The sequence below is a fragment of the Bombus huntii genome, chromosome 18 (genome assembly GCF_024542735.1).
Source record: "Bombus huntii isolate Logan2020A chromosome 18, iyBomHunt1.1, whole genome shotgun sequence".
NCBI classification, from domain to species: Eukaryota; Metazoa; Arthropoda; class Insecta; order Hymenoptera; family Apidae; genus Bombus; species Bombus huntii.
This window is the reverse complement of record NC_066255.1, coordinates 5041331-5064073: the sequence shown is the minus strand read 5'-3', so window position 1 is coordinate 5064073 and position 22743 is coordinate 5041331. Positions and strand designations below refer to the sequence as shown.

The following is a 22743-nucleotide window of genomic DNA, read 5'->3' as shown; positions in this document are numbered from 1 at the left end:
ATCTATAATAAGTATTAACTTATTATAAATAATTAGCCACGCCAGAAAAAATTACTGAAAATTCTTAATGCGAGAATTGATTGCAAATATTAATAAATAAATAAAAAAAAAAGAAAAAGGGATTGTGAAATTAAATAATGAAAAAGGATAGTTTAATTTAGTAAGAAAAATACTGCCTGATATTTTTATTGAAGTTGTACAGAACTGTAAGAGGTCTACAAACTACTACAAAGTTGAAAAGCCGGAGGTTTTTTCTAACAAAAGTTGCCTTGTAGTTTCTCGTAAATAATTAAATTATTATTGCAAATCTTCTGAAAATAGTTGTAGTTTCTTACAGTATCCATACTATATTATTTTAAACCAAAATTTTATTATAGAAAAGAAGGTAAAACCCATTTGCATATAAATTAATCTTTTTTATTTGATTTCTGCATATATGAAATAGAATATTAGATAGACGTCTATTCAATGAAAAGGAATTTTTGTGAATATAATTCAATAATAGTCAGAGTAATAGTAATTCTTTTACATCGTCTCCAGAGAAATTAATGTTTTTTTTGTCATTAACAATCATCTAGTTCAACACATTTTTGCCACTCGTTTCTAACATATCCATCTACACACTCACAGCCTGGAACGCATTGCTAAAATATAAAATAATATTTAATCTATTGTTGTATTCGATACAAGTAACTTATGATTAAATAACTATTGGTATATAGAACTGTAGTATTATTTTATGTTATACGAGACTATAATATGTTTAACACATTTTCCATAGACTTTAAATACCAACCAATGAGCAAATTCTGGGATTAGGTTCCTCGCAAGTTAGCGGGCAGGCAGTACCGCAGTCATTCCACACTTCGTTAACTGGGCAACTCGCCTGGGTCACTGTTTTCATTTGTTAAATGATAATAGAAATTTTTAAACTTGTTAAATAAATAAATCTTTTCAAGTTTATAATATTAGAAATTAATATTTTTAATTTAAAATTAATATTCTCTCATAAATGACTCAGACTCAATGTTGAAGACTATTCATTTGTTAAATGATAATAGAAATTTTTAAACTTGTTACATAAATAAATCTTTTCAAATTTATAATATTAGAAATTAATATTTTTAATTTAAAATTAACATTCTCTCATAAATGACTCAGACTTGATGTTGAACACTACTCCTATAAGAAATTTTCTACAGTCTGCTACACGCTTATCTTTGTTCACTTAAATACTTATACGATATTTAAAAGTTATGTAAAATGTAAACAAGAGTCGAAAAGTATTATAGAAACAGTTATGAGTTGACAAAGCATACGTTACGAATAAAGTTCTAAAACTGCGAATTTTATTTAAATGGAACAATATCTTAAATTAAAAAAAAGAATAATAAAGATTATAAAAGGAATGCAATTCTGATTGATGATTCATTTAGAACGAAGTCGATAATAAATTTACGTGTGCCTAACTTTATGTATGTAATTTTGTTTCTCCTATCCTACAGTTCTATTTAGATTATTTGGCAACAAGAAATGTAAATTTTGTTTGTTTACACCAATAATAAATATTACAATTCTAAATAAAATAACAAATATTATCTATCCAGTATATTCTTTAATAAAACTATACAACGCTAGTTAAGATACTTTCTTCACTGAATATAGGTATTGCAGAACTTTTTTTTCAAAATACACAAAATAATTTACTTATAATTCTCAATGAGAATTGATTGTGAAATTCTTCTAAATATAAACAAAAACAGAAAAAAGAAAAATACACACAACGAAACGCCTTATATATGCACATGCAAACAAGTTCAATAATTATTCAAAATAGATACTTACAAACAAAATAGGTTGCCATGATGACGAACAGAGCCAGAAGGAAGCGATACATTTTGATTATATGTATGTTATTCGTTGGATGGTGTGTCTGAATGTAATAAACATTTAGTCAGTGGCTGGTTTTATATAGCCTGAAATATCCTGTTTACCTTTTTACATTTGGTACTGTTTACATAAGATTTATACGGTGACAAAACAATACGTCGTGAAAGAATGAATAACAGATTAAAAACGGAATGCTTGTATTTTATCAGCATTTTGCTGTATTAACACATATTGACGTTTTTTCGTGTTGATTTATTATTTACGTAATTAAGTTTTATCGTAGTTACTTGTTTACACCTATTGGGTTGGCAACTAAGTGATTACGAATTTTGTCATTAGGTGGTATTGAGAAAATCCGCAATCATTTAGTTGCCAACCTAATAATACGCCATTCATTCAAGAAATATGTTTCGTTTTCTAAATTCTATTAGAATGAAAAGCAAAACAGGTTTATTTAATGGGGTGTCCTGAATTAGAATGTTCTAAAATTGCGCCTTTTTGTAATTTTTTTAGAAGGGAAAGAAGGAAATAAAGTTATTGAATTTTGAGGTATGGTTTTATATATATTTAACGATTACAAAAAAAATTTTCTTTAAATAAAAAAAAATTATTACAAATCTAAGCCTATTTCTATTTATATATTTATAACAATTCTAAGCCTATTTCATGGGCTGCAGTTTTCAATCGGCGGGAAAGATTCGGCTCGTAATTCTTGACTGAAACGAAAAATCAAAAAAGTATTAAATTATTATATATTTTTCTTGTCTCGATGAACTAAAAAATTTCGTCAAAAAGTTTATTTAAATAATTGTTATAGCACCTTGAAGTTTATTTTTTCTTTTTAAAAAAACACATTTTTTCCTTAAACCCGCCAAAATTTTTAATTTCACACTATTTTCTGCCTTTTTTTTAGTTCATCGAGAAGAAAAATATATAATAATTTAATCCTTTTTTGGTTTTTTGTTTCAGTCAAGAATTACGAGATGGATCTTTCCCGCCGATTGAAAACTGCCACCCATGAAATAGGCTTAGAAATCTGTTATAATTTTCTTTTTACTTAAAAAAAAATTTTTTTGTATTCGTTAAATATATATAAAACCATACCTCAAAATTCAATAACTTCGTTTCTTTCTTTCCCTTCTAAAAGAAATCACAAAAATACGCTGTTTTAGAACATTCAAATCAGGACATCCCCTTAATACATTTACAGAAATACGAAAGGAGCAGAAATATTTAATTAATTCCGATAGATTTCAAAATATATTAATTCATAGATAATCATGAAAAATTTTGCACCGATATTCATATTGTACGTTTTGAAAAATAATTAATCTACATACATGTTATGTTCTCTAGATTTAAGCATTAGATTCAACTAGAATCAAACATACAATAAACACTTATATTTCAAGTTATAGTACCACGCCAGAATTATAAGTAAATTAAACACCCAAAACTTAACATAGAATTGCAAAGGAGACACAAGCTACACAACATAATTTACTTAAGCAAAAGTGTCGCATTAACACCATTGTCAATGTTTCTCTTTGAACTTGAATAAGACAAACACAACAAGGAAATTTATGATACCAATGTGGTATGTGATACGTTCATAAAAGTAGGAACGCCAAGAGCTAATAATATTCTACAGTGTGTGAACGACATGGACGCACGAAAAATTATTGTAATAAATTACCGACTCGTGTCAAATATTCAGGTATGTATCTCTCGATTAATTGCTCATATGTAAAAAAATAAAAAAGGTAATCTGTGCAAATTGCAGAAACAATCATCCGGCAAGCTACAAACGTTGGATTGTAAGGAAGGAGTTGCAAAAAAATTATTTCTTTAAACACATAAGAACCAAATATCGACTGCATTAACGAGTAACAAATCTTAAGCAAAAATGATAAAATAAAGTAATAATCAAAAACTTATAGAAACAAAAAAAAAGATCTGAATACGATATAATAACAGCAAAAATATTAAAAGAAATTCCGGACAAAGGAGTAAGATTTTTATCTTCAGGCTAAAGAATTTTCCACAGATATGGAAATGTGCAGAGATAGTGTTATAAAAAGCAAATAAGAATTTAAAACCAACATCCGCTTGTAAACAGTAACTTTCCTTCCAATTATATCTATATTGTACTCTGGCTTTTCCTTGAATCTGTTAATCGTATGTTGTGTCGTGTCGAGTCGCTACTTAACCAGGATCATTTTTTCAGCCATTGTTTAAGAACGGATGGCTTTAAGCCGAACGTAAATGTTGAACGAGACGAAGACTAGAGACACCCCCAGCAGCATCAGGCTTTTAACTTTTCTTATTTTTTCCCACTCAGGAATTTTACAAAAACTCGTCCAACCATTCCATAACCAGCTATCGACGCGACAAGCCAACTTTCTTTTTCCAGACATTCTCCGCAAGCCACGAATAGGATAGAAACAAGAGGAATCTTGTACTATTGGGTTGGCAACTAAGTGATTGCGGATTTTGCCATTAAGTGGTAATGACAAGATCTGCAATCATTTAGTTGCCAACCTAATATATTATAGTTTGAATGTATATGTTAATATTAAAACTATTCGATTCTTCGATTCATACTATGGAATCCACCATCCAAAATAATAGAGAAGATAATTGACAAAAGATGAATGGATGAAATAATAGCTAAATAGCTATTTTATAATAATAGCTATTATAATAATATTTATTATAATATAGCTTTTTTTTGTACGTGGAGAAATCCTCGTGGACTGCAGCAGCAGCAGAGCGGTGTCGCACTCTTACCGACTAAAACTCCAAGATGGCCTGCCTACGCGTGTGACAGGAATGCCGCGGCACCTCTTGCGAATGACTGCCGGTGCACTCCCCGCGTCCTCTTTATGGTGAGCCGATTCTAAAAGTTTCCTAACTGATTAATTTGGCGCTAGAGGAGGCCATTGCCTCTAGCGCCACCCCCCCCCCCCCCCCCCCTGTAAGTCGCGACCCGGCGGCGGGACGGTCCTGGGCCTCCTTACCGCCATTACCCTCCCCGCCGCATTAAAAAGATTTTTGTTTATTTCTTTTTCTTCCTCTTTTTTCTTCTTTTCTTTCTTTTATCTGAATGCTGGGCCTGTGCGCTTTTTATTTTTTCTTTTTTTTTCGTGGAGGAAATACTCATAGACACTTTAACAACCCTCACCGCCCTGTGAGCCTGGGGACACAGGGCGGCAGAAGGTAGAGTGCCGACCAAGCACTCTTACCGGCTAAAACCTCCACGGGCAGGACGGTAGGGATCAAGTGCGAGTGATCGTGTTGGCCCTGGAGTGCTTACCAACCAACTCTACCAAGCACTCGCGGAAAGTACCAACACACCACACAAGGGAGCTCTGGCTTGCCTTGTTGTATATTGGGCTTTTAAGAGAGATTTTTGGGTTTTTCATCCTTTGGAAATATATCCAGGGCGAGGATTCGAAACTCACGACGCGTCGTCTTCAGTCTCGGGCCTTAACGAGCGTAGCTACCTACCCTGCCAATAGCTAAATACCTAATCCTAGGCCAACAATTTAGATTAGAAAGAATTAGAATACAGTAAAGTAAATACACAGAATGACAAGCGACGTAATTAAATCAGTGGAAGAAGGAAAATACTGCACCGCGTTGTTTCTCAATGTGGAAAAAGCCTCCGCTAAAGTCTGAATGATTTTATGTATTATATGATAAAATGAAGGATTTTAAGGAAGTTATAAACAATTCTGCCGAATAGCACATTTAGAATTATTTTCTCCCACATTACGAATAGGTATTTGTATGTTAAAATTAGAAGTGTAAGTGTCCTCTCTCAAAGAAATTTACGGTTCCACAAGAAAGTGTCCTCGAACCCATTTTCTATTTTGTTTATTGCTAACAACGCTGAAGACGGAAACTTATTCCTTTGCTACGTTCACATTTGAAAATAAGCTAGAAAAATTTGCCGAATGTCCAGCTGGACAAATTGTAAAGTACAAATTGAACAATAAAAAAAAAAGAAAAAGAACATCTGAATATACCCCATCCAAGCATGGAAACATTAAAATGGCAACAAGAAACCTAAAAAGCACCTATATAATATAGAACGCTAAACGAGAGATAACAAAATCCAATTAAACTCAAACAACTGTTCGCACATTGCCTTCATTTTTAAGAAGAAATAATCTTCTAAGGTTAAATTGTTAAATCAGAAAATCCAACAAACGACTTCGGTTAAATATCTTGTACTGCATTTGAATCATAAGTTGGACTGGAAAACATTAAACACCTAATGGTAATTACAATACTGCCTGAGTAGCCGAGCTAACTGGACGTGCAAAGTAGTGCTTCAGAAAAGTGCGGCAAGTGGGGAAGAGAAAGTTAAGAACGGCTACGCCTATAGCCAAATGGTGGAAACCCGCGTCTTCTATTAAGAAGACTAGCAAACTTACCATGAAAAAAATTACACCAATAAAAATTATAAACAAAGAAGATCAGTACTACATATACAAAACAACAGACACATCAAAAACAAGTCAACAAACAAATCAAGGACATGACTGCTCAGCCACAATTGAAGTTGACATGGAAACCAACAAAGAAACAACTCAACAGGACGAAAGATGGAAGGTGGCCAGTTATAACAAAAAAAGAAAAATAACAGGTAATCTAGATACGGAAAAGCAGCGATGGCTGCAAGAATTACCACTAAGAAACTCCTTCAGTTCACTTACGGAAGAAATAGACGACGACCGAGCAACCAAAAACACAACTAAATCAACGAACACTACAAAACCACCACCAATATTTGTCGAGGCCCAGATAATAGACCCGCTTATAGATCGACTAAACGATACAGTCGGGAAGGAAAACTACATAATAAAACAAACAAAACTAGAACAAGTAAAAATACAAACACCCCTGAAAGTTATAGGCAAGTGGTAAAGTAATTAAGAGAAAAACATGCTATATACCACACGTACCAGCTCAAAACGGAAAGGATCTACAAAGTAGTTATAAGAGGACTGCATCCAAAAACTAACACAAAAAAACTAAGTGACGAATTAGCAAAAATTAGCCACCAAACAAGAACTATAAACAATATGACAAGGTACGATACGAAGCAACCACTACCGCTATTTTTAATAGAGCTAGAACCTAAAAATAAAAACAAGGAAATTTTCGATATTAAACAAATTTTAAACACAATAATTAGAGTCGAGCCACCCAGGCACAAAAAAGACATACCACAATGCATGCGGTGTCAACAATATGGACACACAAAAAATTACTGCAACAGGAACCCGGCGTGTGTCAAATGCGCAGGAAAGCACCTAACAGTGAACTGCCCATACACGGGAAAAATAAATGATGTAAAATGTTACAATTGCGGTGGAAATCACCCAGCTAGTTACAAAGGCTGTTTAGTAAGAAAACAACTTCAAGGTAAACTTTTTCCGCCGCTTCGTAACAGGATATACACTAACTCTCACACACATCAGGATAGCACAGTAACTGAAACATCAACAAACATACAGCATGTAATGAACATCAACCATAATAATACCAACACCTTTGGTAGTCGAAGCTACGCGCAAGTAGCCAAACAGACAACACCCTTAGATAATCAAAACCAGAACAATAACATCGACGACGCTACAGAAATCAAAGAACTGATAAAGCTATCCATTAAAAATACGGAAATGTTAGCAAAAATGATAAGTCAACAAAACGCAGTCCTTAAACAGCAAACGCAACAAATCACACTGATGCTACAACTACTCACAAACACGCTAAGTAAAAAATAAAAATGGACACGCTTAAAATAGCAGCCTGGAACTCTAACGGCCTACAACAAAGGGCCCTAGAAACTAAAACATTCCTGTACAACTATAATATCGATATACTACTTGTTTCAGAAACACACTTCACTATAAAAAACTATTTAAAAATACCGTACTACACCATATATGATACCAAGCATCCTTCAGGAAAAGCACACGGAGGAACCGCAGTAATAATAAGAAACGACATTAAACACCATTTACACAGCCAAGTTTGTAAGGAATATATCCAAGCAACCACCGTTACAGTACAAACTAGCAGCAACTATTTACAGTTGTCAGCAGTATATGTACCACCGCGACACAAAATTACATCACAAATGTGGGAAGAGTACTTCCAACATTTAGGTGACATGTATATTGCAGCGGGAGACTATAATTCAAAGCACACGCTATGGGGATCAAGAATCACTACACCTCGAGGCAGAACCTTGGAAAAATACATTAGAAACATTAACCTCAATATATTATCCACAGGAAGACCGACATACTGGCCGACAGACCTGAGCAAAATACCTGATCTACTTGATTTTGCAGTTACAAAGGGACTAAATGCAAATAAACTATATATAGCGCCCAGTCTTGAGCTTAGCTCCGATCATACACCCATAATTATTACATACAGAAACAAACCAATACTTTATAACAATTCAGAGACACTATGCAATAAAACCACCAAATGGCAAACACTTAAAGAAATAATTGAGAACAAAATCAATTTTAACATCCCATTGAAGACACCTGAATACATCGAACAAGCAGTAACAACACTTACAGAAACTATTCAGGAAGCAGCATGGGCAACCACCATACCTGAATCAGCTAATAGACGAACAAAAATAATTCCGCCAGACATCCTTGAACAAATTAGAGAAAAAAGAAAAGCGAAAGCAAAATGGCAAAAACATAGATCAAAAGAAAATAAAAAACACCTATATAAACTTGCAAAGGAAATTAAAAACAAAATAAACACACAATAACAAACACAAAATAACAAAAACAAAATAAAAACACAATAACAATGAGTTCATAAAATTCATAGAGTCACTATCTGCGCACGAGAACTCCAACTACTCCCTATGGAAAGCCACAAAAAAAAAAAAAAATAAAGAAGCCAATAAAACTAGTCCCAGCAATCAGAAGAGCAGATAATACATGAGCAAGAAGCAACGAAGAACAAGCTGAAGAATTTTCCAACCACCTAAGCAACACATTTACACCACACAACATCAATAATAGCGTCCACAATTGTCATACCGACGAGGATGCGTTAACCACTAGTACCTCAACTGACAAACACTATATCATACCTAAAACAACAGCACAAGAAATTAGAAACATAATCGAGAAAACAAAAAAGAATAAAGCACCAGGGATCGACCTAATTAATGGTAAAATTTTGAAAAACCTTCCTCCAAAAGCGATACGACTAATCACAATAATTTACAATGCAATATTAAGAATCCAATACTAATCTAAACTATGGAAACTAGCACAGATCATAATGTTACCTAAACCAGGCAAAGACCAACGTAATCCAAACGAAGATTCGTTTCACGCCCCTAACCCTAATTCTAATGTAAACCCGACATACATATCTTCGCGGGATAATCCGTGGAAATTTCATTTGAGCCCCGAATATTCGAAATATTTCTTACGATGATGTAGAAATTTTAAACACGTAAACATGAAAAAGGTAATGAAGAATAGGGAGGTTAATTAATTAATTAATTATTATTATTAATTAATTTCTCATATTGTAAGAGTTGTGAAACAGCTTAATAACTCTGTCAGAGGTTTGTTTCCTAAAAGGCTGATGATCGTGACAACGACACGCGACGTAAATAAATTCGCTAGTTCGCATATTTTCGAGTTTTATTGCGTGCAATTAACTCGGCCTCTCGAAAAGTGGGCACGTGAGTTAATTAATCCCTTAACCTACAACGGGATCGGGACAAACGTAAATATTGCGGGCATAGCCCGTAGTATATGATCGGACCAAACGTAAATGTTACAAGCATAGCCCGTAATACGATGATCGAGCCAAATATAATATATAATAGCATGTCTACGTTTTCGGCCCAAAATTCTCGAACGTAAATCATAGGTTAAGAGGTTAAGGGAATCGCGCGAGAGAAGAAGAAGGCGGTGTCGTTAATTAAAAGGATCGCAGATACGTTTTAGTCTTATTACGAATCTGACTGCCTGCCTTAACGGTCAGCAGGAACAATGCAGGAGTAACAAAAGCATGGTCAGCGTTTTCCTCATAAATCGCCTTTTCTAACTCGCTCATACGGAAACGAGAGAATCAGGGATTATTTATTAGGGGTTACTGCAATTATTGTAATGCTTTGTTTCTTTAAATCAATTTCTTCACAAAAAATTTCTTCACAATTAACTCACTTAGACTTACAAGTAATGTGTGCGTTTCAGAGCCCGACCTTTTGATCGACCGCGCCATACCTCGAGTAAAAATTCATACTGGCTTCGCATCTAGGTGTTCGTTTTCATTCTCGTCTACCCTCCAGCGCCCTCCGCCCGGAGAACGACGCGCATACATGGGCGCTACACGACTTGAAAAAACCCTGCTCTCACCTTGTGGCTCATTGGACAAGTTGAACCTACCCTTTCGGGCGGCAGCTCGCTTAGCCGACGCCACACGATGCATGCATCGCGTCGCGTCGTTACCAGCGGCGGCCACGAGGAGGCGGAGCTGCCAGCATATAGCTCGGTCCCAGCTGGTTGGCTTTCCAGCCGATTATCTCTGCACCGTCTCGACACCTATTTGTATGGTCATCGCCTGCACCGACAGTTCCAGGTTTCCTCTTCGGCTCACACGTTTTGTGTTTTGCACAATTTATCTTTGACGTTGTATAAATGCGTTAAACAATAATTTCAACTTATCGTAATTGGTAATTTAATAAATTCGACGAAACGAACGCGGCTCGTTAGTTCCTCGAGCATCGATTGTTTCTTAATATCCAACGATCCACTCAAGGAGAATAGAATTCGAAGATCACAAGGGAACATAACAAGTTCATTTTGTCGCATTTTGGACGTTACTTGACGCGTAAGTTGGAATGTCCCGTGTCGTACGTTTGGTTAGGTGAAGATCAAATTACGTTCTTCTCGTGGTCTTCAAATTCTGCCATTCTGAAATGTGATCTTTGCGCGCTTGGAAATTGGCGTTTAAATAAGTAACTAAGCCGTGTTTCCCTTATCGACATCGATATACTATATCGATCATGTTACGGTTACATGCTGTGGTTCGCCTATACGTTATTTCCAGTCGTCTCGATGTTTCTCGCGTGAAGCGCTTCGTTGAACAAGCTCAAAGTTCGGCTGGCGTTTTGCGGGCCCTGCACAACGGCTCGTAACTCAGCCCGCCTGTATTTTACATTTATTATCAGACTGCAGCTGTTACGTAACGAACGGGTCCGCGAGTTCGAGCTCGCGCTCGTGACGTACATGCTACGAAATATTGTACGTATAAGCGATACCGATGCACCGCTTGATCCTGTTCTCTATTTTTACGGACTGTTCGTGCTGCTTGTGGTCGTGCTACTTTATAGCTCAGTTCGAACTCTAACTATGAGCTTCGGGTCGAGATGAGAATCTCGTTGTAACCTACAGGTTCGAAAAAGACTGATAGGCTTTGATCTACGTGGTGGTTGGGAATTTTCATTTGTTTCGAGTTCGCTTAGCTGATAAATAGTGAAAGTGCATTTCTTCAAAAATAAAGAAGAAAGCGAAGTAGATGGAAACGTGAGTCAAATTTGAAATCACTTCTCGGTTATGTGGAGGTTGATTAAACGTGTTGGTGTATATAGTGATGAGACAAGTTAATATTTGGTGTAGTCAAATGTATTTAAAACTATCGGCAGTACTCTTCTAACGATCTCCTTCTAACGAGTTTAAATTCGACTTCGGTTGACGGTTGCGCATAGCGGCGATATTGTTTTGTCCGGAGTTTGTTTATTATCAAGTTTCGTACATCGAGACGGTATCAATGCCCCGAGGCAAATCAACAACATGAGTTACTCTCGATTCGCATCGTCCTATGACTCATGTGCCGCTACAATATGCAATGAATAAAGTGATAAATAGCTTGCGGATGTTTACGCGTCTCTGAAAATGTTAAAAGATGTAAGATGTTTAACGCGAAGTATTCGTGATAATATTCGCTGTAATTTGAAATATCTGCGTGCAGTCTCGTAGATTTTGAATAAAGATTTATCTTTTATCGAAAAATACATACATGTTTTGGCCTATATATAGCTTTGTACTCTTGTAAACTAAAAAAGAGGTTGAAAAAAAGTGGTTGACTCTTGGAGTAAAAAATTCATTTAGAAATGCACCAAGAGAAGGAAGATAAATTATTGACGAAACACAGGATAGTCATTTCCGATCCAAAAGAAAAATGCAACTAAAATAATATGTAGATAGCAATTAAGGCAACATACAGATATGCAAAATGAAAAATAAATGTAGAAAGATACTGTAGTATCGTAGAAATTAAAGATATAAATTTTTCCCCGATTACTTACAATTTATTAATATTGAATTGAATATACAGGCGTTAATTGGACAGAAAACGATGTTTGTTTATCTGAAACTAAATGCGATACTCGTATCTATCTCAAATAACTTTACAGTTATTTGGTAACTCTCGTCACAACGAATCTAACACACTCTCTCTTTCTCTCTCTCACTAGCAACTCTAACAACTCTACAACACTGACAATTCGATCAATTCTCTCAACTCTACTCCTCGATGTCTCGATCAACTCTGACTCTCGCAACACACTCACTTTTCGACTCGCATACTCTGACCTCTCGGTCTAGCCCCTTGAAACACGAAACCGTCCTTCTGATCTAACGTTGTCTATTGTTTTTCTCATGCCTATGTAAGAACTAGGTGACTTTAGTCACATAGGTGCTCTTAAATGTAAACGAACCATCAATCAATTTTTAAATCAAAGAGATTTAAAAATTATAAAGTTTCCCTGTGTTATGTCTAAAATGGAAATAATAAAGTCATTGAAATGATCCATCATTTCAAATTCATATCGCTTTTCTTTACTTCAGAACTGCTATAAACATTTTAAATATCATTTATGTCTGGATTTCCTTGCGAAGTTCTCGAAGAATTCGTCAAATAATGTCATCAACAATATAAATAATCGTAAAACATCTATATTTGTGTTTAAAAAATATGCAAATAAAGAGAAATAGAATAACCGAGACCGGAGAAAAAGAATCAACCTTTTTAGCAATGGCAAGGCACATCCCGTATCTGATACAAGCGGAAGAGAAATCAATTTCTATCATGTCGCACGGTGAACAAGAACGCAAATACGGAATCCTTTGTACTACTCCAAACTCTGTTGAGTCACAGTAATAATAATAATCGGGTGTTGACTTCTGCTCGTTTTTACTTGAAGTCTGCTCGTTACCTCTTTGACATTTGGAGGATCGTTTTCTGCCGAAATCCGTTCCATCTGACGTTAAAATCAATAAAAGTAATATTACGATAGAGACTTTTATCTCCATTGTCGTCGACTTCCGTCAAGTCTTTGTTTTCTGCTCGATGGATATAATACGGATTCCCAAAAACTTTCTTCATATGAAATTTTACTAATATACATTTATCAAAAATTACACATTTTAAAAATTTGGGTATTCACAATAAACCATGAATTTTGATAAGATGTGTTAGACAGAAGTACCGATACGCGACGATACGACGTAGCCATACTATGTTATGTGTCGCCGTTTTACATTTTTTGTGTTTTAATCTATTCGTTGGATTTAAGCCGTTGGGGAGTGGAGCTTTTATGTGATTTTGTTTTTGGTTGCTTTTTTCTGCCCTGAAAACTTGGTCGCAAAACAGCACGCTTCGGTAGTCTACTTTTTGGGTGCTGTGTAACTTTGGGGAGGGGCGGGATGAGAAGAGGGAGAGGGAGGGGGAGGGGGATGTTAAATAGGTTTATTTACAAAATTTACAATATTTACAATGTTTACACCTGTGTTATACGGGGGCAGAATTGAGTTCTGATATGGTATGAGTGCCCCTTTGTTTGCTTTTTCTCCTAGTTGGAATTTTTTGCAGTATTCTCTTTCAATTGGGCCGATTTCACTTGACGTGGGTCTAAACAGTATGGTTTCTCATTTGCTTGTATTGATTTTTAGTTTCCATGCGTGGTAGTAAGAGATTTAGTAAGTCACTGTTGTAAATACTGAAAAGTAACGGGGAATTTACTGTACCTTGTTGTAGACCGTTTTTTATGGAGAATTCTTTGCTTGATGTGTGTGAACCTTCGGTCATTACGAATGTTCTGCTTGTAATCATGTTCCAGACTATTTTAATTAGGTATTTAGGAAAGTTTTTCTTGATCAATTTGTATATGAGACCTGGGATCCAGACTGTGTCGAAAGCTTCTTCGAGGTCTATTAAGCAGGCGGCTACTCGTTGTTTTGCGTTTAGAGTCCAGCAGATGTCCGACGTAAGTTTGTTTATTGCGTGAATTGTGGAGTGTTTGTGCCGGAAGCCAAATTGATTTTCTGGGATTATGTCATTTTTTGTGTAGAAGGAGGTTAGGGGGTTGTTTATGATTATTTCAAATACTTTGCTTATATTGGGGAGGAGACTTATGGGTCGTAGGTTTGCGGGCGATGAGCCGTCTTTATCTTTTTTTGTTATAGCTATCAATTTGGCTTTTTTCCATTTTCTGGGGAAATATATGTTGTTTAGAGCATTGTTGAAGAGTGTAGTACCATTTTATTTTGTTCAGTAGGCGCTTGAGTAAAATGTTTCGGATGCCGTCGAAGCCGGAGGATTTTTTGTTGTTTAATTTGGAGAAGATTGTGTTTAGTTGATTGTAATTTGTGAAGTAGTTTATTTCTGGATCTGGTTGTTTGGGGTTGTCTGCGGTGTTTTCGTTTGAGAATGTGCAGACTGTTTTGTTTAGCGTTTTGTCGTGTTCCATTTCATTTTTGAGTTTGTTTGCTTTTGATGATAATTCTGTTTAGTTGTTCTTGGCCCATAGGTTCGTTTTGTGTGTATATTTTGGAAAAGTGGGTGCCGATAATGTCTAGCTTTTCTGTTGTTTTAGTTATGATGAAGTTACCCTCGGTGTCTTTGATGGCGTTGTGTATCGTTATACCTGCTTCTTGGCTGAGGGAGGCTTTTTCTGGGGGCAATTTGAGAGGTGGGATGGGGTTTTGTCCTTTTGGTCTGAAGATTTGATTTATTTGTGGGAACATTTTTTTTAGTGAAGTTAAGGCTGAAGTTGAGTGAGTAAAGACTTCTCTAAAGAGCTGCCAGTTGGTGCGTTGGTTATGAATGAAGCCATTAGGTGTATTCTCGATAATTGTTGAACTGACTGTTGCTATCATGGGGGAATGATCAGAGGAGAGATCAGCCAAGGAGTTGATTTGGACGTGTCTTGACGAGATATTTTTAGTTACGAAAAAGTCAAGAAGGTCGGGTATTTTGTTAGTGTTAGTGGGCCAGTATGTGGGTTCGTATGTGGTAAGGTAGTTGAGGTTGTTGGTTATTATGCTGTTTAAGAGGTTTTTGCCTCTTGCTGTAACCAGTCTGCTGCCCCATTGGATGTGCTTGGCGTTATAGTCTCCTCCAGCTATGAATCTATTGCCCAGGGTGTCCAGGAAGTTATCAAAGTCTTCTTTGGCGATGGAGTGTCTGGGAGGGCAGTATACTGCTGAAGTGGTGATTGTGCCATGACAGTCTTCTATTGCTACGTTTGTTGCTTGGAGGTAGTCTTTCTGGAATGATGGAAGTTCGTAGTGCTTAATACTTGCTTTGGCTATTCGGGTTATTTTGGATGCCTTGTACTGCTTGGGCATAGGAGGTTGAGGTGGTAATGAATTTGGTAGGACTGGGTGCTTGGTTGGTTGAGGGGATTGGGGTAGTCGTGAATTTCGGCGGGCTGGGTGTTTGGTTGGTTACCTCTTTTGCTCTGAGTTTAGGGTACCTGTTTGTGTATAGAGTTTTATAGGCTGAGCAGCCTTTGTAGTTGGCAGGATGGTCACCTTGACAGTGGATGCATTTGGCTGGGGTTTCCGGTGATTTGGCGCACTGGTCAGTGGAGTGAGTGCCTGCACATTTAATTTCTTTGTTGTTGGGTTTTGGTTTTAAATCTAGGACGAATAAGGATAGCGGGTCCTTTGAGACTGTATGCCTTATGTTGCTGACGTTGATGACTTCGTGGCCGAGTTTTAATAGTTCGAATTTTAGCTCGTCAATGTCTGCTGAGTGGTGGATGTTTCGTAGAACCACCCGGAAAGGCCTTTCCTGTTTGAGTTGGTATGTGTGGAAGTTGGCGTTCAAAGTCCTAAGTATCTTGGTGAGTTTTCTGTAGGGTTTGGAAAGGGCACCGTTCGACCTGAGACGAGTGAAAGCCCCTACAGGCCTAACTAATCGAGGTAACATAGGTACTTGGTACTGTGGCGGATGAAAAGGGGGTTTTGCGTTTCGTCCCGGGACTACCGGTGGACTCCACACTACGTAGAATCCACACTACGTCCCGGTGGTGATTGAGGTTCTGGTTCTGATTGTAGTATACTGAATCTGTTTTTTGTTATGATTGCTGGAGGTGAGGTAGCTCTTATGGAATTCATGTTTTTGATTTCTTTAGCCTTTTCTTCTTGGGTGGACTGATAATCTTCGTCTGTGTTTTCTAGGATGTTTTCTAGTCTTTTCGTCCTGGCAACCAGGTTTGGTTGTGGGTTGAGTTTCCGCGTTTTTTGCGCGGAAAGTCTTAAACTATTGTTGATTTCTTTGGCTGTTTTTTGTGTGATTATAAAATTTATTGTATGAATCCAACAGAGTAACGGTTCAGAGGGTTATAATAAAGAGGTATCGAACGCTGATTTGGGAGAGTTCTTATACTGAGGTTTTAGTCCCTCTAAAGGAATCCGTTACTATCTGATTATTGTTTCGATAGCTGTGGCATGTAGGATGTTTTGTCTACTCTATTACTGCTTCTGAGCGTGTAACGCTGTCGACGATTCGCCTGGGCGTGATTATACATTGAGTAAAGGTATAGCCTGAGTTGGAGTTTTGAAGGTTAGGATAATCGAAATAATTCATAGCCATGGTAATATTTTTACTAATTTCTTTTGTTGTCTTTTATAGGCCACTGCAATGAGAAAAGAATTCCTGAAGCCAAAGAAAATGATACATCCAAATAGCAGAAAGTCGCTATTACGAAAAAAGTCAAAAAGTAAATACAATTACTATTAAATTATGTGATTTTGTTGTATACATTTCATTTATTTTATATGATTATATAATACTTTTGTGAACTAAAGAAGGAAATGGACAATGTGTTTTGTTTCAGAATATCATGTAGACAGAAGGCAAAAATGTCCGGTTGATAGAACAGAATTCAATAGGAGAAAAAATATCGTGGATCAGAAACAATATGATTCCAGGTGTGTGCCCCTATACTCCAGAGTTAAGTGTGAGTTTGTTAGAAACGGAGGTAAAACAAAGATGTATGTACATGATGATACAGAGATTGTACATTAAAGATGTGATTAGTTATAATTCTGTTTGATCCAAAGGTACGTAGCAAGAAATCATGAAGAAATGCAACAAATTACTATTAAAAGATCTATAGGTAGCAACAGGAGTAGACAGCATGCTAGGAGGGAACATATAATTAGAGTAGAAAGAACTAGGAGAATATCATACATGTGGAATAGGTAAAGAATTGTGGCGCCACTTGACAGTAAACTTCTCAACAGTTTACGTCGCGTGACGCACGACACAAAGACCCTATACCTGCGGACAAGATGATTGCCAGATGTCGATACATTCGTACCGAATATTTCCAGCTAGCCTAAGGACCGCTATAAATCTTAGGATTTATTTTAGCTAAGGTCCTCCAAAGAGACAAACAGTCTTTGTTTATCAGTCTCGAAGTCGACCACCTACCACGGGGACACACGAGAAATCTGCTATCTCTCACGTACGATGCTTCCCGCTAGCAACACCCTCTCAAGGGCAGCTAGCATCCTTTTCCAACGACCAACACGAATTAGCCAATAAACATTAACGTACATTTCCCTCACTTTCCGAACCAATGCTTTTTTCAACGAATCCGATGCCTTCGCATCCTTAGACACATCCCAAGGCAGTCTTCCTCCGCAGCAGCATCGCGATAAAAAGTCAGTCTATTACAGCGAGTCAACACACAACGATCGTTACACTTACGCGGTTCGAGCCGAATAATTACCTAAGCTCTCGACATCTTGCGCAATCATTGTCCGCACTCGTAGCGCATCTCGAATCATAGCTATCCGAGCTCTAACTTATAACCGCGCACTCGCGAACCGAATATAATCGCGAGTCCTGCGTCAAGTGTACTCATTGACATTACAGCGAATAAACATTTATCGTTGAATAAATCTGAGTTTTCCTTCCGATCCTATCACGACATATCACCTCAGAATTACAGCCAAATTTATTTTCAATATATCCTGATGTACAAACCCTCCTTTATTTTTCAGAAATTCCTGATATTTTAAATGCAACTCAGTGTGAAATGTTAATGAATTGGAATAATGAATTACAGTGTGTGAATAATTTTAAATTTATAAGGTTTGGGGAGAGAGATTTAAACAAAGTATAAAAGCTAGGAAAAAAATGAAAATAAGCCATTTTAGACTATCCAAATCTCTATTAGCTATGCCTGTAAACAAGAAGAATTTATTCAGCAAGCCAATTGATTCAGATGAAAATAATCAATCGACAGAATGTGTAATGGAAATAGAATAAATTCTGTAGATATATGTCTTTTTATCTTTCACCTCTATTTAAAAACAAGAAAACAGAAGAAAAGCGAACAGTTTCGTCCTTTTTTGTTTTCGAAATGCTAGAAACCGCATATCGTCTTGCTCTTATCTCCCACGAGAAACAGTCACGTCACAAGATACAAGAGTACGATAGAAGAGAAAAGAAAATGTTCGATTGTGAAATATACAACAAAACTGAAACATGCAGATAAATCACGTGCACGTTATGAATATTCTGCATCGTTTCTCCGCCTTTCCTTCATTTTTTTCGCTAGCTGCTCCATTATTTAAGAACGAAGATATAGTAATTACTCTCAAAGCTGTACATTTCGAAATGGTAAGAAAATCAATAGTACAATGATAAATATACGATTTTGAAAGCTTTTTAAATTTCTTACATACTTAGAATTAATCCAATAGCTTTGTATATGTCGGGTTTACATTAGAATTAGGGTTAGGGGCGTGAAACGAATCTTCGTTTGGGTTACACGTTGTCTCTATGCAATAGAGAAGACATTGACTAGTGCAAATACGATTATTATAGAACCGGACAAGTAACCGCGGTAGTTAGGTACTCGAGAAACTAATGACAATGATCCTAGGTTCAACATCGAATCCGCGGTCGACGGGATGATAGATGAACGCACTCATAAAATCCAAGTCGGACGCGCAACATTCACCGGTCGCAAAGGGTTACTCCTTTCATCAATGAGATCGCGAGCGAGAATGTCTTTCCCGTCCCGATGATGCCACAGAGGAAAACTATAATGGGGTGTGTCTAAGGACACGAGATCATCGGATTCGTCGAGAAAAGCCTTCGTTCAGAAAGTAAGGGAAATTGGCGTTGCTGCTAATTTGTCCATCTCCATATCGGTGGTTAGAAAAAGATGCTAGCCGCCCTCGAGGGAAAGTTGCTAGTGGGAGACGCCGCCCGTTGAAAAATATGTCTCCCCTATCTTCCCGTAGTTGGGACAAAGACCGTTTGTCTGTTTGAAGGACTTTAGTTGACTAAATCTTAAGATTTATAACGGGCCCTCGAGCTAGCCGAACATGTACTGCGGAGACGCATCGACATCTGGCAATCATCTTACTCGAAGAATAGGGTCGAAGAATAGGAAGAATAATGGATGCGGTACGACGGGGGGGGGGGGGGGGGGGGGAATTGGCGTGCTAAGGTGATTGGGATAGTCGGCGCGGTTACCCGCGGCAATTAAGTACTTCCGACGTGGATGACGATGGTTCCAGAGTTGGTGACGAATCCACAGCGCACGGGATGGCAAGTATCCGAGACACTCGCGATACTAGTGATGTTGGTCTTAGGTTCAATAACGAATCCGCGGTCAACGGGATGATAGACGTACGTGCTCACAAAAATCTAAGTCGGACACTTTGCGAAAACGTGGAATATCCACCGAGCGTACAGACTCTAAGTAACTCATTAATACGACCTCACGAGAGAATGACTCTCCGTCGCGATGATGCTGCAGAGGAAAACTATGATGGGGTGTGTCAGAGGGGTCTGTCAATAAACTTGGGCTCGGGCGACAGTCAGTCGCCGAACGTAGCCGCGGTCACGGGATGAACGCTTTGTCTAACAAAGGCATGGAGTAACTCTATAGCTCTCTTTAAAAAAGGAAATAGCCGTAACACTCGACAGTAAACATTCCAACGGTCTCTATCCCGTAGCTCGCCACACGCAAACCCTACTCTTCGAGTAAGATAATTGCCAGATGTCGATGCGTTGGGGGCACGAGGCGGCTACGGGTTCTCAGGGCGTAGGACCACGCCGCAACGATCAATCTGATGTTCTCCTATAGCCTGATGGTGACTGGTCGGCGTCTTCGACCCCCGCCAGTTTGCCGATCCGGTGCAGAAAACCTCGGAGAAGTTGGTGAGCCCGTATCTGCCAAGACCACTCACCTCACCTTCTTGTGGGGCTCCCCGTTACCCTGCACCAGCCTTAACCGGGGCAAGGTGCGAAAGAGTGAGTGGCACCAGGATGGAAACCCTTGTTGACGACCTCGGCGACTTCAGAATCACAATGCACTGAGAAACGAGCGACAAAATCGTTTACGGTGCAGGGGAGGGATACCCCAATACCGGCGCAGCCGCGGGTTGTAAAGCGGGCCCCGCTGCGTCGTCATCGAGCAACCGTGGCCGTCCGGGGGTGGGCCGCTAGGCCCTCGGATACGCTCATGCGTCTGGCGAAGGGGACATACGAACTGAGGGGTCTTGGAGAGGGTTGAAGGAACCCGACATTATGACCGTCGGCCAGGGACCCTCGCGGGATGGGATGCGGCGACGCCGCGGCCGCGGGAGGGGGGGGGTTGAGATCCGACGACGAAATGTCGTCATGCTCTTCCTATTCGACCGTTGCGGGCACGCTCGGCAAGCGGTCGTATCGCAGGATTACTGAGTCCGCAGAAAGTACCACCTCGGCCTCCAACGGTTGCGGCGGAGGCGCGGGACGTCTCACACGGCGGGGGACGCGCCCACGGGGGATCAGGACTCTGCGCTGCTGCCGGCTCCCGGTAAACGGAAGAAGAGGGGCGCGAGGCGCGGGACGGATATTGACACCGATACCGACGCCGAGGCGGCCACTGTGGCCGCCACCGCCTCCGCGGCGGTGCCGACGGCAGCGATGACATGCGGAGGGATTAAGTAAAGATCGGACCGGTCGACAAGCAAGCGTCCGCGAAGGACGCGGATCCGACCCACGATCAGGAAGGGGAGGACATCGCATATCTGCGAAGGAGGGTGCGCTATCTAGAGACAGGGGTCAGCCGTCTCCAATTAGTCTCGATAGGTGTAGAAACACTGTTTGCCCCATTCATATTAAATTTTTCTAATATGCTTTCGATATACCTGCTCTGATGAATGAATATTGAACCATCTTTTAATCTATTAATTTCAAGTCCAAGAAAACTCTTTACCTCTTTCGAACTCATAATTTTAAATTCTTTACTTAAATTATGAAACAATTTATCGATTAGGGATTCGTCTGAAACTGCTACCAGTCCATCGTCTACGTATATGGTCATCAACATTAATTTGTCATTTTCTGTATAAATATGTCGGAGATGACAGAACACCGGCGCCTTTGGAATTTTGGATAATCCCGCAACATTGTAATCTAGAGTCTACTATAGCTGTAATTAAACAATTGTCGTCATTCAATCCGATTGTAATTGTTCGCGAGTTGTGATAATGAGCTTGGGCTCGAGGCGACAGCCAGTCGCCGAACGTAGCCGCGGTCACAGGATGAACGCTTTGTCTAACAAAGGTATGGAGTAATTCTATAGCTCTCCTTAAAAGAAATATTCGTGGCGACACGCGACATTCCAACATAACATTCCAACGGTTTCTGTTCCGTGGCTCGCCACACGCAGACCCTATTCTACGAGCAAGATGATTGCCAGATGTCGATGCGTCTCCGCAGTACATGTTCAGCTAGCCTGAGGGCCCGTCGTAAATCTCAGGATTTAGTGGACTAAAGTCCTTCAACCAAACAGTCTTTGTCCCAGCTACGGGAAAGTAGGAGAAACCTATTTTTCAACGAACGGCGTCTCCCACTAGCAACTTTCCCTCGAGGGCGGCTAGCATCTTTTTCTAACCACCGATATGGAGATTGGCCAATTAGCAGCAACGTCAATTTCCCTTACTTTCGGAACGAAGGCTATCCTCGACGAATCTGATGATCTCGTGTCCTTAGACACACCCCATTATAGCTTTCCTCTGTGGCATCATCGGGACGGAAATTCATTTCTTCTTGCGATCTTATCGACGAAAAGAGTAACACCTTACGACCAGTGAATATTACGCGTCCGACTTAGATTTTGTGAGCACATTCATCTATCATCCAGTCGCGGATTCGTTACTGAACCTAGGATCATTGTCATTAGTTTCTCGAGTATCTAATTACGACGGTTACTTGTCCAGCTCTATGATAATCGTATTTGCACTAGTCAATGTCTTCTCTATTGCATAACGACAACGTGTAATCCAAACGAAGATTCGTTTCACGCCCCTAACTCTAATTCTAATGTAAACCCGACATATATATTTATATAAACTTCTTTTCTTGTTTGCTAAATTTGTCCCTGCTATATTCGTTACGTACAACAAAATATCTCGTATAATTCTGGTATTACCTCCTCTATCTGAAGTATTGCGATACAAAAATTGCTTTTAAAAA

General features: G+C 38.5%; 1 protein-coding gene and 1 pseudogene across 4 annotated transcripts in view; both read left to right on the top strand.

The window, feature by feature from the left end:
- Positions 1–22743, top strand: part of LOC126875500 (uncharacterized) — a 555738-nt gene that overhangs the window by 269831 nt on the left and 263164 nt on the right. The window lies entirely within an intron of this gene.
- LOC126875434 (translation machinery-associated protein 16 homolog) lies at positions 17074–18545 on the top strand (annotated as a pseudogene).